At 54.7% G+C, this 18516-nt stretch overlaps 1 long non-coding RNA gene across 1 annotated transcript in view; it reads right to left on the bottom strand.

Moving 5' to 3' along the window:
- The window catches only part of LOC138118970 (uncharacterized), a 47082-nt gene that overhangs the window by 6986 nt on the left and 21580 nt on the right, over positions 1 to 18516 (bottom strand). Inside the window, exon 2 of the long non-coding RNA XR_011155341.1 lies at positions 5704 to 5859. This is a non-coding gene — a long non-coding RNA (uncharacterized lncRNA). The remainder of the gene's footprint in view (positions 1 to 5703; positions 5860 to 18516) is intronic.

Here is an 18516-nt window from a genome sequence, read left to right as displayed (position 1 = left end):
ACGTGGGAATCATGGGGTGCACAAGGTAGGGAACAAAGGACAATCATGCACGTTTGGGACATCCTGAAGATTGTGACCTCAGAAAAAAATATGGAGGCAACAGGGCTGTATTTAATGAAGATACTCAAGGGAAGGATAATTTTTTACAGAGAAGAGCCCCCAAAATACCTGCCTGGAAGTCAACCCTGAACTTGAGCCCCAATAGACAGTACAAGGCAGGAGTCTTCAGCAAGGGTGCTCTCATTCAGGGTCTGCCTCGCCCCATATCCCTCCCTGTGCCCCATCTCCTAGTTTGTTGGGTCTTACATTCAGAAAGAATGATAGAAAAAGGCAAGAAAAGAATAATTTTGCTGGCAGCTCCCAGGGGTGCACCTAGAGGCACCCCACAAGGTTGCACCAAAAGGACTGGAGCTGTGTGTCCAGCCCTGCCAGATCACAGAAGAATTCATGTGAGACCTTCCCAGGAGCAGTCAGCTACTTAGGGACATCCAAATCACTGCCTTCAACAGCCACCAAGACACCAACATTTCTCTCTTGTGTAAAACAAGCCTGTCTGTTGGTTAACTCTGAATCAAAGCTGTAGCTGAGGCACCACAGACCACCACAAGCTGGTCTCTGTCCCGCAGGGGCTGCTTGCAGAGACAAGAAGGGTTTGTCACATGGCAATTAGCTACAAGGAATCCCCAAAACCCTCCAAAGCTGCTGCTCACAGCCTTTGGCCTTTGCAATAAACTTACCACTGCTCCCTGTTTCAGCTGGCAGCTGGTCCTCATTTCTAGACCTGTTTCCTTTCTGCTAATTAATCATCTCCAAATGTGTCTCTGCCTGAACATGTTGCCAGAAATACGATGTCAGGGCACACTCTTCGAGACCCAGTCGTGCTGCATGTGAGAGGCCAGGAGTGCCAGTGGCAGAGCTGGGATGACCCTGTGTGGCCACCCCTGTGGCCACCGTGCTGCTGCACTCAGCCACACCCTGCCCTGCTGTGGGGCACAGGCAGCTCTTGGCAGTGACAGTGGATGGAGCAGATTGATGAGGATCAGCCCGTGGTGCTGACTCCTGACCCCCAGCACCCCACAGAGGGAGGCAAGAGTTGGCCCCGTTTTCACACGCAGCTGCAGCTCCTCTCCATGCAGCTGGGGCATGAAGTCTCAGGGCTAAAAACGTGTTCAGGAGAGAAAAGAATAAAGAAAAGAATAAAGGAAAAGAAAAGAAAAGAAAAGAAAAGAAAAGAAAAGAAAAGAAAAGAAAAGAAAAGAAAAGAAAAGAAAAGAAAAGAAAAGAAAAGAAAAGAAAAGAAAAGAAAAGAAAAGAAAAGAAAAGAAAAGAAAAGAAAAGAAAAGAAAAGAAAAGAAAAGAAAAGAAAAGAAGAAAAGAATGAAGATGAAGAACTCTGAGAGCAGGCCCAACAAGGTCAGCTTGGCTTATTACCCATGGCTGACACACCCTGAGCAGAGCTGCCTGCACAGGGAACCAGCCATGGGGAAACAAGAACAGGGATTCATGTCCAGCATACCAGAGCCAGTGGCCATCCCAGTCCAGAGCAGAGGACCTGGGACCAGAGACCACTCCAACACCCTGGGCTCTGCTGCTTCAGCTCATGGTCAGACTCCCTTCCTCTTGGAACAGCTGGAAGGAACCAAAGCTTTTCTTTTGTTATCTTGGATCAGATTTGCACAGTGAAGGTGCTCCAAGGCTGCCAGGACATTTACAGAGTTTCACAGCAGAACAATGAAGCAAAATGAGGGGAAGCTCTTTGATCTTTATGCACCTGACACTCTGAGGGGGCAGCAAGCATGAAGTTGCCCTTCCCATCCAGGTTTGTGGCCATTCCCCATGGCCATGGCCTCAGGCGGCGGCACCGAGCCCCATCTCTGCTGCAGCAGGGCAGACCACAGAGGAGTGCTGGGGACCATAAAGCTCTGCAGTGAGAGATGCCAACCAAACAACCTTTTTGACATCTAGTCCCTTCTGAAGCAGAAAGGTCACTTGGGAAATTCAAACTATAATCTGTATTTTGAAGATTTTATAGAACCAAGGAGGATTTTGTGCTGTGTTTTTCTAGCTCTCCTTCCAAACCCCATCTACCCCAATAAGCAGTTGTGGTTAACCACCAGAAAGAGAAAGGTTGACATTCCCAAGCTGATGGCCAGTCCCAGAGATGGTGAGTCCTTGGTACAAGGCTATAAGATGTAACGTGCCTTGGGTTTCTGCAAGTGAAAGAACTGTGGGGAGGCAGGACTGTCCCCATGGTAAGATTGTTGTCCTTCTCAGACTCCCTGTTGTAGCTAAAGCCTGCAGTGCTAGCCTGGAAATTGGGTAGTAAATAGACTTGAGTGAGACTTCCAGAATCCCCTGCCTCCAGGCCTGCTGGAGATTTGGGGGGTCTTCCTGGAAGAGCAGAGGAAGAGCAAGCCAGAGCCACAGTGACATCCACAGCAACACAGGCAGGAATGAGCTGGTTGGGTTGGCCGAGTCACAAGAGCCAGGTCTTGGTTTTGTTGGGACAGTGATGATTCCCATCCCACCCCAGGAGTGAAGCCATGGGGTTGTTGTCCCCTGAGCAAAATATACCTTCTTATTGAGCTCCCAGAGGTTACATAATGAAACGAGTATTTCCCTCGTGCCACTGAGGGAGGACCCTGGAAAATACATGCCTGTCAGCCTTGTTTCAGTGCCCTGGAAAATCCTGGAAAATGTTCTTCTGGGGAGTATTGAAAACCACCTGGAGGACAATGCTGGCATCAGTCACAGCCAGCACAGCTTCATGATTAGGAAGTCCTGCTTGTCGAACCTGATTTCCTTCTAAAGCAGGGTAACCCAACTGCTTGATCCAGGAAAGCCACTAGATGTGATCTTTTTGGACCTCAGCAGAGCTTTTGATACAGTCTCTGCCAGGATCCTTCTCGACAAACTGTCCAGCCCACAGCTGCCTCACGGGTCAGGCACAAAGAGGGACAGGGAGTGGGGTGACATCAGACTTGTGTCCAGTCACTAGTGGGGTTCTGCAGGGCTCCATCCTCAACCCAGTTCTCTTCCACATCTTCATTAATGGCTTGGATGCAGGACTTAAAGAAATATTAAGGAAGTTTGCCAACAACACTAAATTGAGAGGAGCTGTTGACTCCCTCAAGGGCAGAGAGGCCCTTGACAAATGAGAGACGGGCAAACACCAACTGTGTGGAATTTAACAAAGGCAAGTGCCAGATTCTGCACCTGAGACAGAGCAGTCCTGGTTGTGTATATGGACCCAGAAGGAGAGGCTGGAGAGAAGCTGCAGGAAGGGACCTGGGGGTCCTGGTTGATGGCCAGTTGGATCTGGGTCAGCAGTGCCCTGGAGCCAGGAGGGGCATCCCTGTCCTGGGGGCACCAGGCCCAGCATTGCTGGGCAGGCCAGGGAGGGGATTGTCCCACTCTGCTCTGCACTGGGGTGGCCTCACCTCAAGTCCTGTGTGCAGTATAAAAAAGACATTAAACCATTGGAGAGCATCCAGAGGAGGTCACAGGGATGGGGAAGGCTCTGGAGGTGCCATATGAGGAGCAGCTGAGGGCACTTGGTGTGTTCAGCCTGGAGAAGAGGAGAACTGAGGGGAGACCTCCTTGAGCTCTTCAACATCCTCCCGAGAGGCAGCGCAGGGGCAGCTCCGATCCCTTCACTCTGGTGACCCATGACAGGACTCAAGGAAATGTCTGGATCTGAGGGGAGGTTTAGGCTGGATATCAGGAAAAGGTTTTTCACCCAGAGGGTGGTCAGGCACTGGAACAGACTCCCAGGGAAGTGGTCACAGCTCCAAACCTGTCTGAGTTCAAGGAGTGTTTGGACAATGCTCTCAGGCACGGGGTGGGATTGTTGGGGTGTCCTGCATAGGGCCTGGAGTTGGACTCAGTGATCCTGATGGGTCCCTTCCAATTCAGCCTGCTCCATGATTCCATGATTCCATGATTCCATGATTCCATGATTCTATGATAAGGACTATTCAAATACCACCATGCAGATCCCGTCCATCGCTAGCACCACTGCATGGGTTAGATCACCCAAGGCCAGCAAAGGCCCTGGTTGAGCAAGCCAGCAGCTCTTCATGCAGGAAACAAGCCTGAACCTTGCCAGATCAAATATCATGGGGGCTGCAAGCCCTGGACCCTCTCTCAAAACCACCTTCACCAGGGCCCTGACAAATGGAGAGGACTCAGCAGCTACAGCACCAGGGCAAACAGCTCCCTGGAGCCATCCTCAGAGCCTCTGGCTTCTGCTCATGACATAGCCCTGCTGAGACCTGCCTCACTGGCAATGGGCTGTACCCACCAGCGTCACACCCTCCAGCCCAGAAGAAACAGCTGGAGCTGAGTTGGGGGAGGTTTACCCTGGCCACGTTCCCCATGCCACCCTGCACTCTGGCCCCGCTGCCAGCTTTGTTCCAGCATAGGCTGCACGCAGGGTTTCAGGACCTCCTCCTACTGAGGGATTTGTTTGTGCCAGCCGAGTTGTGCAGCAGGATACGAGCTGCCTGGGTTGCAGATGCCCAGCACACAAACCTCTGCCAAAGGACTGATGCCCCGAGGGCACAGGGCTGGCAGCTCAGCGCTGCCCGTCTGACTCCCAGGGGCTGTGCAAACCCTCTGTCTGCCCCTCAGCCCTTCTTGGAGAGGGAAAAGTCCTCATCTCATCCAAGACATGAAAGGACTTCTTCCAAGTTTTACTGAACACGCTCCCACATTGCTGCCCAGGGAAAGGGCCAAAGGCCTGTGGAGCTGAGGTCCTCAGACACATCGCACCAGTGGCAGCTGCAGAGCAGCCTGTGGGGTGGAGCAGGGGGCAGGCAGAGCGTGACCAGCAGCAGGGCTCTGCAATCATGACTCTTCCCAGCCCTTCCCAGCACATTAGAGGGTGAGGGGCGGCTGATGAACGAGGTGATAACTCCTCAGCAGATGGTTCCAAAGGCTGCACCACGCTTGGGGGCTGCAGACAAAACACAGAGGTGAAGCCCAGATGTTTAATTTCAGCATCTGGATGTGATTCTTAAACAGAGACGTTCACATCTGACTGTTCTGCCTGAAAATAAATGGTTTGTTTGACCTTCCCTGTAGCCCGCCCCAATATTTTCTGGGTCTCTCCTAAACACGCAGCAGCTGGTCTCTCCCTGCTGGGACCAGCCATGTGCCAGACAAGTGCTGCAGGCATCCCTGTTGGCACAGCAGCTGTGGTGGATGTGAGGGACACGGCATCAGGGGACACGGGGCAGGGCACAGCACAGAGGGACACAGTGGGGCAGGACACAGCACGCCAGCCCAGAGGGAAGAACATCCTTCTGCACTGCATCCACCCTGTTTTGGGCTCCCACTCAGCACATTTCAGAGCAGGACACCAACCCTGGGTGTCTGCTCTGCCCAAGAGCCTGCTCATGGCCTCCACCCTGCCTGTCCACAGACACCTGTCTGCTCCTGCCCCAAAAATCCTGTGGGAGTAGAGAGGGATGGGACTACAGAGAGGGACTGGTCTGCAACTATGTCCTCCTCCCTTCAATCCCTGAGATCCCCACCTGAGATGCACCAGAGCAGCCTGGCTGTCTGAGCATCCCCTCAGCTCACCCAGGCACCCCAGCACTCAGCACAACCTGGGTCTCATTTCACCGCAGAGGCAGCAGCATCCCACCACCCACAGAAGGGACTGGTAGCAGGTGCTTCCAAAGCCAAGAAGAGACAAACCTGCTCAGTGCCTCGGGAGCACTGGAAGAACTTGCTCAGGGATGAGGGTCTCCAGGACACGGGTCTCCAGCACATGTTGAAGCCAAGCCATGCCTTTCAAAGAAGATATCTCATCTTGGATCAGAGATGCCACGCGCCGGAGAATCCACCACACTCCTAATAAATGGGAATAGTAGGCGTTGGGTGGTGCTGACACTGACAATGAAGATAGTGATTAGTGATGACGGGCAGTACTAATTATGGCTAATCTGCCTAATGGCCAAGTCTGAGGGTAGTGTGTGTGACTGATGGTGACAAGTGATGGCAGCTGAAGGATGCCACAGTGACCACAGAGATGTCACACAATGCTGGTGGCAGACAGAGCAAACGAGTGGTGACACAGTAATCTGTTACTCGGGTTGTTTGTAATCCTGCAGACACATCTGGCTCCGAGCATGCCACAGTCCTGCAAGGTTCCTGAAGGATCAAACAGGCAGCACGGGAGGTCAAACCTCTCTCTGCAGCCTCCTGTGGGCAGCACGGGGTGAGAAGTGGTGGCATGGTGTGGTGTGGCACACCAGCTGACACCTTGGTCCTCTCAAGCCCAGCTCCACCTGTACTCTTAGACCAGCAAGAAGAGGGCAGAGCCAGCATGGTGGTGCAGGAGGTGTTGGACCCCCAGCACAGTGGGACAAGGACCCCAAGACCCCACTGAGATCCAGCAACCAGCCACCCACCAAGGGGCACCCACCCTGGCACAGCCCCTGCACAGCCAGTCCCGTGCAGCGGGAGCAGCCCCACGGCAGCAGCAGCCCCACGGCAGCAGCACACGGCCTCACAAGCCCTGGCCAGGACGGCAGCCAGGAGCAGTGAGTGGCTGCAGCCAGGGTGCCAGCACGGCTGTCCTGTGGGGTGTGGGTGTGCTGGGTGCTGCGTGGCCGCTTGCAGCCCAGCCTGGGCCTGGGCACGCTGATGGCATCCCCCAGTGCCTGAAGCATCAGCTGCAGCAGGCAGAGAGGACAGAGGTGCCCCGGGCAGCAGCACCGCGGCGCGGCAGCTCATGGGTGAAAGCCAGGCTGGTCCGTGGGGACCGGGGCGATACTTCACACAGGCAGAAAGAAAAGGGCAGAACATGTCAGCTGGCTGTGATAAGAGCAGTCACACAAAGCAGATGCCATTTGCAGAGCAGTATGTTCACTGTCATCAGCCTGGCAGCACAGCAGGGGCCAGCACCTCATGCCCATCAGATTTATTCTCTGCCTGAGGTTAAAGCAGGGCTCACATCCAAGCAAAGCTGGGGCAGATCAACCAAAAGCTGCCCAAGTATGAGCAAGGAGTTACTAGTGCTCATTGAGTGCAAGCAAACTCCAAGACTGCTGCAAAAAGCTGAAGATCTGCAACAGAAGAGCTGCTCACCAAGCCTGCTAGTTTGGGGCTAGAAAGGCTGGCTTTGTGACATTTCCCTGGGATGGGTCTTGTGGTGGTGCATCCTGCCCCCACCCCTCCTCAGGCCAGCTCTACAGTGTCAGAAGTTCCTGATAAACCCTCACTGTAGTTGGGCAGTGAAGCGTCCCCTGACTGTACAGGAGCTCTTGCATGGTACAGGAGGGAATGATCCTGCCTGTAACAGGAACATCAGCTGCCCAACCAAGATGGGGAACAAAGGATAAGCAGTAATTGTTGTTAGCCTTGGTAAATCATTTACCTGAATCACAGCCCAAGTGAATTGGTACCATTGTTACAAGATCTTTGGAAAAAATGAGTCGCAGCCCAACTGGAACAGTACCATTGTTACTGGAAAAAACATCCTGTAGCTTCCAACTCGGGTACTGGCCAGGATGGAAACTTACTGGTGACTAAAGCCAATCATCTTGTGACCCTGTAAACATCAGTCCTAAGTGAGGCCCTCCTGTACCTAAACGGGGCCTGTCAGTACCTAAAGGCCTACAAGAGAGATGGAGAGGGACTTCTAGCAAGGGTGTGCAGTGATAGGACAAAAGGGAACGGCTTCCCACTGCCAGAGGGCAGGGATGGATGGGATATTGGGAAGGAATTGTTCCCTGGGAGGGTGGGCAGGCCCTGGCACAGGGTGCCCAGAGAAGCTGTGGCTGCCCCTGGATCCCTGGCAGTGTCCAAGGCCAGGTTGGACGGGGCTTGGAGCAGTCTGGGCTACTGGAAGGTGTCCCTGCCCATGGCAGGAGTGGGATGGGATGGGCTTTAAGGTCCTTTCCAACACAAACTATCCTGTGATTCTATGGTGATGAACAAGCTCTGCCCAAATCCCTCCCAAGCAGGGCTGCCCTGCCCATGCTGCAGCAGACCACGGTGCAGCTGCATCCACCAGACATTGTTCATGACACTTTCTCCTCCAAGACATTCCAGGGAGGCAGCTGATGGAGCTGGGGATAACTCAGTGTTCCCATGAGGATGTGGCTGCATCCCAGCTTGTAAGAGTTCACAGGGACTTGGAAAGGAGGTTGGCAGTGGTGGTACAAACCCAGAGCCAACCTGACAGCCCACACCACAGTCCTGGCAGGAAGCACCAGTGAAGGACAGGCACCAGTGGCACCTGTGCATCCCCCATAGCCTGTCCAGAGCAGCTACAGGTCCCCCAGTTTCACATCCCCACGTATTCAGGACGCTCTCCACTGGCAGCAGCATGGCACGGCAGCACAGAGCTGCTCCCAACTGGAGCAGGCATTTTCAGAGGGACGTGCTCCACTCTCACTTCCCACCCACCGATCTTATCATCAGCCATGAGACTCCAACACACTTTTGTCTCAATTTTGAATTTGCTCTGTTTTTAATTTGGGGGATGATGCCATATCTAGTGCTGCAGCCCTTGATTAGCACACACACCGGCACACACACGCACACACCACATTGCCAGACTCAATCACACATGTTTGCTCAAGACCTTTTGTAAATCTTTGGATTCAGACCAACTTTTCTTTTCTTACATGAATTTGTTGTAGTCCGATATTTATAGTTTACTTAAAATAAATGGCTCCTTATGTTTCCTGCTTCCCGCTCCTGAGGCAAGGGTCTCACAGGGTTGCTGCCTGTCTTCTCTCTTTCAAAGTTTTGCTGTTTTTTTCCTCTTCCATAAACATTTTTTGAGCAGATTCTACATTTGCCAGATGCTGCTGAACCTTGTCCCAGGTCTTTTCAGCGGTTCTGGTGAGCAAGACACTGGTTCAGGTTGAATCAGACATCATAGTGCATAGCAGGCAGCTATGCCAAAGGACCTTCATGGAGCAACATGCTGGAGGAAGAGGAGGACAAAGATGAGGAGGATGAGGCAGAGTGGTCTCTAGGTCATGGGAGCCAAGTACAGATCCAGGCTATCATGCAGACTCATTCACAGCCCTGGGACATGAGGATGCAGCACCTGGACTCACGGCTTTTGCAGGGGACAGAAGGGGTGGCAAGAGTTCCCATGCTACTCTGCTTGGGTTGTGAGCATGGGGCTCCCACTTTCAAGCCCCCACTCCAGGAGGAACCCTCTCCCCAGAACAGTGTTGTCCTGGGTTGCAGTGTATTCTATTGCCATCCTCATGAGCTGTCAAAACCAGGTGGGGCAGTGTTTCCTTGCCTTCTCCCTCCGGACTGTCTTTCTGTTAATGAGCCCATCAATGCCCGGCCTCATGACTCATCATCCCATTGTGAGATGCTCCACCCAGAGGGAGGAACCAAGCATTCCATCCTGGATATAATCTGAGATTCCCAACACCACAGACACCCTTTCCACTGGATTTCCAGAGGACAGGAGCTACATAGCCACCACTGGACCTTCCGAGGAAGAGCAGCCCCTTTCTACAGGATCACTGCTTCAACACAACCACATCCACCACTTCAGGAGGACTGCAGCCACCATCTTATGGGACTGCTACCGCCCCCTGACTAACAGGGTGTCAGGCTGTGTGCTGACTCTGTCACTTTGAACCAGTGTTTTCTGCCTTCATTTGTTTTTTTTTTTTTTTTTCTTCTTCTATTTCCCCATTAAATTGTTATTCTGACTTGGTGCCTCCCACTAGTTTGTTTTCAAACAAGTACAAGTGTGGATGGTGGAGCTTCATGAAACAGTCTGCTCCCACTTGGGCCAGCTCCAAGCAGGCTGCTCCTGGGCTGCTCCCATCAAGTATCTCTAAGGATAGATTGCCACCCCGCTCCATCTGAGTATCTCCAAGGACAGTCCTCTCCAGGCCCCTCCTGCAGTATTTGAGAACACTCACAGTGGCCTCATGATTTGTCCATGTGTTTATGGGGAATTTCCCTTATTGCTGCTCCTGCTGCTGCCTCTCACTGTCTGTCTGCACATCTTTGAGAAGCCCTGGGTGTAGCCTCCTGTTTGCTCTTGGATGCAAAAACACCCCATGCCTACAGCAAAGGGAATGTGAGCCCTGACAGGATGAAAACCTCCCAGGAACCTCAGCCACTGGGCAGGCAGGCCTGGGGGAGCCAGGGACAACCTGAGAGAGGAGCAGCTCCCAAACTGCTCCCTGGGGCCTTGCAGCATCTTGGGGTGCAAGAGGCAGGGATGTTGCTAGAGCATCCCTGCAGGCAGCAGGAGGACAGAGGGATTAAACCAATGTTTACATGGCCTTTCCCACCCAGCAGCCTCTTGGCAGCTCTCTCCGGTGCTGGGGCCGACGAACCCCATTTGTTTTGGAAGAGCCATTTGTTTTCCAACCCTCTGCTGTGAAGGGAATGCTTTCACTGCAAAAATTATCCTCTCTTCTTATTTCAGGCCCTGGGGCTCCATTTGGTCCAGTCTCACCAGGAGTAGCAAACCTGCACACACATGTGCAAGCTCACACCCAGCCTTTCCTGTCATCTGTGAGTAGGATCCCACATGCCCCATTTACACACCAGCCCACATGCTGCATACCCAGACACATTTGTGGAGGTGCATGCACTGCCACTCACATACACAGCATGCAGGCTCACACACACTGCCCCTCTGACAGCCCTGTGTGAGCTCACACACTGCCCCTGCACACTCCGTGTGAGCTCACACACACTGCCCCTCTGACACCCCGTGTGAGCTCACACACACTGCCCCTCTGACAGCCCTGTGTGAGCTCACACACTGCCCCTGCACACCCTGAGCTCACACACACTGCCCCTCTGACACCCCATGTGAGCTCACACACACTGCCCCTGCACACCCTGAGCTCACACACACTGCCCCTCTGACACCCCGTGTGAGCTCACACACACTGCCCCTCTGACAGCCCTGTGTGAGCTCACACACTGCCCCTGCACACTCCGTGTGAGCTCACACACACTGCCCCTGCACACCCTGAGCTCACACACACTGCCCCTGCACACTCCGTGTGAGCTCACACACACTGCCCCTGCACACCCGTGTGAGCTCACACACACTGCCCCTCTGACAGCCCCGTGTGAGCTCACACACACTGTCCCTGCACACCCGTGTGAGCTCACACACACTGCCCCTCTGACACCCCATGTGAGCTCACACACACTGCCCCTGCACACCCCGTGTGAGCTCACACACACTGCCCCTGCACACTCCGTGTGAGCTCACACACACTGCCCCTGCACACCCGTGTGAGCTCACACACACTGCCCCTCTGCACACCCTGAGCTCACACACACTGCCCCTGCACACCCTGAGCTCACACACACTGCCCCTCTGACAGCCCTGTGTGAGCTCACACACACTGCCCCTGCACACCCGTGTGAGCTCACACACACTGCCCCTCTGCAGGCAGCTTCCATTGCCCCAGGAGGGCAGCTCAGGGACCGTTCTATTCATCTCCAGAGCACCACCTTGGTGTCTGGGGGAGCCCAGGTAGCTGGAGGAGAGCAGGTCCCATGCCCAGCCACCCGGGTGGCCCGGTGCGGTGCCAGCAGGGCTGGCTCTGCAGTGCCTTTCTGGGCCAGGTGGTGCCCAGCATCGCTGCGGTCACAGGCAGCGCTCTGTGGGAAGCTGGGCTGGGAATCCACGAGAGAGGCTGAAGCCCCTCTGTACCCCAGGCACAGAGATGGCACCACTGCCCTCCCCCAAACAGCAGTACCCCACCACCTCCCTGCAAATATAATCATAGAATCACAGACTGGTTTGGGTGGGAAGGGACCTTGAAAGGTCAACCAGTCCAAAATTCTTCAATGAGCTGGGACACCTTCCACTATCCCAGATTGCTCCAAGCCCTGTCCAACCTGGCCTTGGGCACTTCCAGGGATGGGGCTTCTCTGGGAAACCTGTGCCAGGGCCTCACCACTGTCATTGTAAAAAATTCTTCCTAACATCTAATCTAAATCTCCCCACTTTTTATTTAAAGCCATCCCGCCTTGTCCCATCACCACAGACCCTGCTAAAAGGTTTGTCCTATCTTTCTTGCAAGTCTCCTTTACGCACTGGAAGGGACCCTACGGTTTCTCCAGAGCCTTCTGTTCTCCAGGCTGAACAACACCAAACCTCTCAGTTTTTCCCCACAGGAGAGATGTCCCACCCTCTGACCGTTTCTGATCCCAAAGTCTTCACCCATGCAGAAGCCTGGATGTAAAGGCAGGAGTGCAGCCTGGCTTTCCCCTCCAGACAGCCCTGCAGGCACACCTTCTCATTGGGAAGTGCTCCCAGCCAGAAGCACCATACAGGCCAGGACTGTTTCCTTTGGTACTTTGATCACTGTTGCATTTTTCCTTTTTTTTATGTTCTTCTTTTCTTTCCCTTTGGTTTTTTCTTTCTCTTTTCCTTTTTTCTCCTCTTCTTATTTTAATTATTATTATGTTTCATTTTTCCTTTTCTTTTCCTTTTCCTTTTTCTTCTTTTCTTTCCCCCTTCCCATTTCCCTTTTTTCCTTTTCTTTTTCCTCCCCCTTTTTCCTTTCTTTCTCTCCCTCTTCTCTGTTCCAGCTGCAGGCAATCCATGCAAAGGCCATTTGACTTTCCCACACCCGTTAATCATTTGCCATCTTGCTCTTTGAGCAGGGCCGGCACATGAGCACAGCAGCACCACAGGGCTGCCAGGGGGGTAACACAGGCTGAGCCCCCGGTGGGGTGGGAGGACCCACGGCTGGGAAATGCTGGCAGATGAGTGAAAACCCTCCCAAAAATGCTCCTGCAGATTGTATGACAATGGGCTGAATGGAACTGCCTCCTCCAAATATTCCTGCTGGGAGTGGGGCCACCAGCAGCCATTGCCTTGGCAGAGCAGCCAAAACAGCACCCAGTGGGCAGCTCTGCCCACCCTGCCCTGCTTGGGGCCAGGGACCAACATCCAGGGGGCAGCTCTGCCCACCCTGCCCTGCTTGGGGCCAGGGACCAACATCCAGGGGGCAGCTCTGCCCACCCTGCCCTGCTTGGGGCCAGGGACCAGCATCCAGTGGGCAGCTCTGCCCACCCTGCCCTGCTTGGGGCCAGGGACCAGCATCCAGTGGGCAGCTCTGCCCACCCTGCCCTGCTTGGGGCCAGGGACCAACATCCAGTGGGCAGCTCTGCCCACCCTGCCCTGCTTGGGGCCAGGGACCAACATCCAGTGGGCAGCTTTCCCCATCTTGCCCCAGCACAGCCCCAGCTTGCTGCTGAAAACCATCCAACCCGTGGGGATAAAATATCAGAGAGAAAGAGGTACCTGGGCAAAGTGTGGCCTCAGCTCCAGGGAGAAGGAAAAGGGGTGAGAGTAAATTGAGCTCCTGGGTGCCAAGTGACACGAGGCTGAGGGTTCTCCCTGCCCAGCTTATCCTAGAGCAGGCAGGAGGCCCCAGGGATGGACAGCCATCAGAGGAATGCTTCTGACAGCAAATGTTTAACAAGAAAGGAACATAGCAATGGCAAACCAGTATTTTCTAGAGTGTTTCTGGATACAGGCTCTGGGGTTCCTGGTGGAGAGGGCAGATGGCACCCAGGTGGCTGTGCAGGGCACATCGCAAGCCCCATGGCAAAGCAGCTCCAGTGGCTGCAGGGTTTGCACCCAGGAGCTCAACCATTCAGGTACCTTTTAGGTACCCCCATCTTCATCAAGCCCCCGGTCCTTGCCCAGCACCCATTAGCACACTTCTCCTGGTCAGGGGCCCCTGAGCTGGCATGATGCCACCATTCCAACAGCAAGAAACCCAGAGAGACAAAATGCCTTGAGTTCCCCAGGCTGCTCACAGCAGGCTGAGGACTACACCTCCCAGGCATGAGCATGGATTTCTTGGCCATCCTCCATGCCCCTGGAGGTGTCGCACAGCCTGGGGGCATCAAAGGGGCTTTGCTCCCCTGGGAAAATCAAGACTCAGCATGGGACAGGACTGGGAACGGGAGCGGGGAGCACAGCCATGGGAGCCAGCTCACATGTGAACTTCCCAGGCACTTCTATGGGAGCTAACAGCTCTCCAGCCACTGGCATTGCAGCTGATATCAACTGGGGTGAAGGAACACCTCATGGAGCCATGGGGTAAAAGTAACCTCTGGCTGTCCTGAGCATCATCATGGGGACACAGCCAAGAGACAACCTCACACCCTGGGAAATGTCCCCCATCCATGGACCATGGCACTCCTGGTGTGACCTCAGGGATGGGCACAACACTGTCTGTTCCCCTGGGCCCCTGACCCTCCCTGACTTCCACAGCTCCCAGCTCTCTCTCTTCTGGCACAAGGAGTCTTCAGAAAGGATCCTGGGCATCCAGTTTGGAGGGGAGCTAGAGCCAAGTGCCTGGGGCAGGCCACGAGGATGCTGAAGCATTTCAGAGCATGGGGGCAGGCCAGCAGGACCTGGCAGACGATGAGACGGGAGGACAATACAACGGCTCATTTGTGCTCCTCGCTCCCGGGCCCCCTGCCCTGCCCCATGCCATAGTAAGGCTGGTATTCAGGAATTAATTGATGTAATTAAAGTGTGGCATGACTTTGCCACGGCCTCCGAAGGCGGTGGCGGTGGGCCAGGGTCTGCGGGTGGAGGAGGAGCCCCTCGCGTGCTATTCTCCCCATAGAAAAAGGGCAGATCTTGGGTAGATCTGAGGCATGAAATTGGTATAAAGAGATTGTCAGGGAAGCATAACCGTGCCTGTCTTGCTGTCATCAGCAGCTGCAGGGTGATAATTCATCCCGGGAGGCTGCTGCTTCCCATCCCACCACAGCAGCACCTCTGGCAGGAGGTGCCAGACCCAACACCAAGAGGTGTGCGGGCATGTCCCAACCCAGCTGGATTCCATGGTTGCTCTTCTGTTCTTCACTGCAGCTCTTGAACATGGACAGGACTTGGTTGTGGGGCTGGGGGTTGCACTGCCAGGCTGGGGACACCTTGCCTCACCGTGGACTACGCACCAAAGGACAGGGATGTCTCCAGCCTCCCGCTTTCCCTGCCCCAGCTCTCAAAGAAGGTAGAATTCAAGCAGTGACAGCAACAATATCCCAACACTGGGCACACAGGGTGAAGGAACAGAGCCTGGCCCTGGTTTCTGACTGCTTGCCTGGGTGGGAATAATTTTCCCACTGGGGTTCTTGTGTCAGAGGGCGGCCGAGCCTGGGGATAGCCATGGCATGCCAGCTGGAGCCCTCCCAGCTCACTGCCAGCCTGGCAAGGCTGTAAGCAACCCCCTGTGCTTCCAAAAGCCAGGAAAGAATGAAGCAGTGCAGCCCAGAGAAAACGGGATCCCACACGGGGATTGCCTTGTTAAAGAGGTGCAAAAGAGGACACGGACATCTATCCCCTCACCTCCCCAAGCGTGCTGGCTCCGCAGCCATCCCAGCAGTTCCCTAGGTACAGGAGCAGCAGCAGGCTGGTCCTTGTGCTCCATCACATCTCCCCAGCTAAGCACCGAGCACATCCATGTCTGCTGGAGGGAACCAGCGGGCCAGTTGGGGTGCTGAGCCACAGGCAACAGGCAGACCCTGCTAGCACCGTGGTCTGGTTACTGCAGGGTAAAGGAGTCCCTACAGCACAGTGACAGCATCAGGACAGATCTCTGTTCCCTCGGAAGAGCTCCACAGCTCCTCACACTGCAGCATCTCCTCCATCCACCCTCCTCAGCAGGGTCCAGGTAACAGCCTGACCGGGCCAGGAGGAGGTACAGACCGGTCAGCTGGGAGACGAACAGCTCAGTGTCAGAATCTCCCTGGAGTCTCCACCCCAGCAACCCCTGCAGCCTCAGGCAATGGGCTGTGCTTTGCTTTTTCTGGGGAAAAGGACAAATGAGCATGTGCCAGTTTATTTCAGACAGCCACGGAGAGGTGATGGGGTAGGGTTAGGGTGAGAATGGCATCATCAGCCAGCCGCTCTATCCCGTGTGGGCTCTGGAATAGTAGAGCAGGCAGGACATCCACACAGCCACAGCTGCTGGGCTTACTGGGCTGGGGACAAGCCAGAAGAGTGGCAGCTGTGGGGTATATCCTAGCTTCAGAGCAACAGGAGCCACTGGGCTCCCACTACTGCTCCACCAGTTTGAAGCAGGACGGAGAGCAAACATGAGATCAACCTTCAGAGCAGCCACTGGAAACTCAAACAAGCCATCCAGCTACACCACAGAAAGCTGGGACTCTCCCCATCCCTCCTTTCCAAACCCAGGAGCCACTTCTGCTGCAAGACACTGCCAAAGCTGTGGACCAGCTCCTCTGCCTGCAGACACCACAGCTCCCACGCCTCGCACACTCCGTCCTCTCTCGGTCACTCACCAGACACTGCAGCTTGGCCCACACCCCACAGACTCAGGCAAGCATGCCCAGAGCCCAGGGTAAACAAACAGCCCTTCCTCCAGGGCTGATGCCTCCGGCCAGCACAGCCACCTTCAGCTGGGCCGGCTGTGCCACCGCATGGCTCAGAGCTTCAGCAAGGTCCAGCCCTGTGGTGGCTGTGGGCTCGGCTGCCATGTCTCCCACCATGGCTGGCACAGAGCAGTGCTGAAACAACTCACAAACAAGGAACATGCACAGCCTGGCTTGGCCTGCACATTGGAAACAGAGATAAGCTGCTCCAAAAGCTGAATCCCAGTGAGGCAGTGGAGCAGGAGGAAGAGGACAGCAGAGCTGCCATGCCTTGGCAGATGCCTGATCCCACCTCTGGGTGCTGGGGAGGGGAAGCACCCTGAGATGGGAGCGGAAGTGTCCAACTCCGGCCACAGGAGGCAGGAAGGTCTGCTGGGTTGAAGAGTGCTGTGCCATCCCCTTGTGTCACAGCCAGCCCTGCCAGCGGCCACGTGGCCAAGCACACACAGTGAGGGCGGCATACAAGGGGCAGTAAATCATCAAGCTGCTCAGACCCTCACTTAGACCCTGCACTGGAACTTCTGAGCACCTCACCCTGCCTGTGACTGCATGAGGGCTGGAGTGGGTCTCAGCCTCACCATCCTCTGCCCTGCACAGATCCTTGTGCTCTGCCCCAGGGAGCAGCTGCCTCACCCCTTCAGCTCATTATCATTTTCTAAGCAACCGGTCTTGCAAGTGCAGCTTGGAGCAGAGCATCTGCTGGTAAGAATCTGCAGCCCTGATTCTTTGGAAACTGCTGAAGCAAGCAAAGTCCCCTTGAATGCACCCAACCTCCCTGGAGAAGCTGGCTGAGTGAGTGGTTTGAGCAGAAGACTTGTGCTTTACTCCCAGCTCAGCCACTGACTCACTGGGTGGCTTTGAATCACTTCCCTCTGCCTGTACTTCCTTGTGGGAAGTGTCAGCCAGGGCAGCTGCTGCTCCCCTGGCAGCGGGTGGATGTACCTGGCTGGCTGCAGGACAGGCAGCAAGGGCACAGCATGTTGGAAAGGGGCAGCTCTCAGCTCCCTCAGCTCCCTCAGGACCCTGAGGACCAGGACATCCCTGCTATGAGGCCCAAGGTAAAGCAGCCTGCCCCCCCAGCAGTACCCAGCCTGCCACTGCAGGCACAGAACCGACAGCACCGCACGTGCCACCAAAGCGGTTTACTCCCTCTCTCCCTTGTGTCCCCTTCTGCCATCCCTACATCCTTGGAGCCCATCTTGGCCTTGGACAACCTCACACTCCATCAGGCCAGGTCAGATGGAGTTCCTTCACCCTCCTTCCTAGTGCCAATTGAAAATACCCAGCACACACAGCAGCAGTATCCCCAGGATTTCAGATCCTTTGAGAGAAAGAGTCTTGATGCTAGAAATAAAACTATAAATGTTCTGGACGATCATGATGACTCAATGCTGCTAATGCTGCACAAGCTCTGCATCTTGTGGGCTTGCGCTAGCACAGATGCACAGCACCCGAGGTGTCGGGGTCCTTCCCCTGCCATGGAGCCCTGGGAGAGGGGCCCTGAGAGGACGGACACAGGGTTCCCCTGGCCCTGGTCAGCCTCGTTCCCCGTTGGTTGTTTTGTGTTCCCTGCACGGGCAAGGACCCTCGGGTCCCGTGACTGTCACAGTTCCTCGGCAGATCCCGGCCATGTGGCTGGGGAAATAAACATCTCTGAAACATCTACCAAGAATCCGTCCATATGTATACATCTATTTCTTTTCCACAGGCCTCCTTGTTTGATACACGTGTTGCAGTATCCCCACTGTAACACCGAGGAGTTGCACCTACAGATCTGCAGGGTTTTGTTCTCACAGCACTCAGCTGGGCAACTGCATCCATCAGGGGTTTGTGGTAGGGATTGCCAGCTTTCTGGAAGAACTTCCAGAAGAGTGGCCTCTGGGATGTTATGAGGGGATGAAGTGAGGGTAAGAAATGCAGGAATTGGTCAGGAATGTGGACAGGTGTCCCAGGCCAGGGCTGGTTGGGAGGTGCAGTTGGCAGAATTGCGGTTGTTTCACTAACAAGGGTCAGTCCATGAACACAAATTCTGCATTTTCCTGAAGAGAAAATTGTGACAGGAAGAGGCAAGTCAGGTGTGGAGATCAGCAAGAGTGTGAACATGCAGGGCAAGTTTGG

This window comes from Aphelocoma coerulescens, chromosome 14 (genome assembly GCF_041296385.1).
Source record: "Aphelocoma coerulescens isolate FSJ_1873_10779 chromosome 14, UR_Acoe_1.0, whole genome shotgun sequence".
NCBI classification, from domain to species: domain Eukaryota; kingdom Metazoa; phylum Chordata; class Aves; order Passeriformes; family Corvidae; genus Aphelocoma; species Aphelocoma coerulescens.
This window is presented reverse-complemented; position numbering and strand designations above follow the sequence as displayed.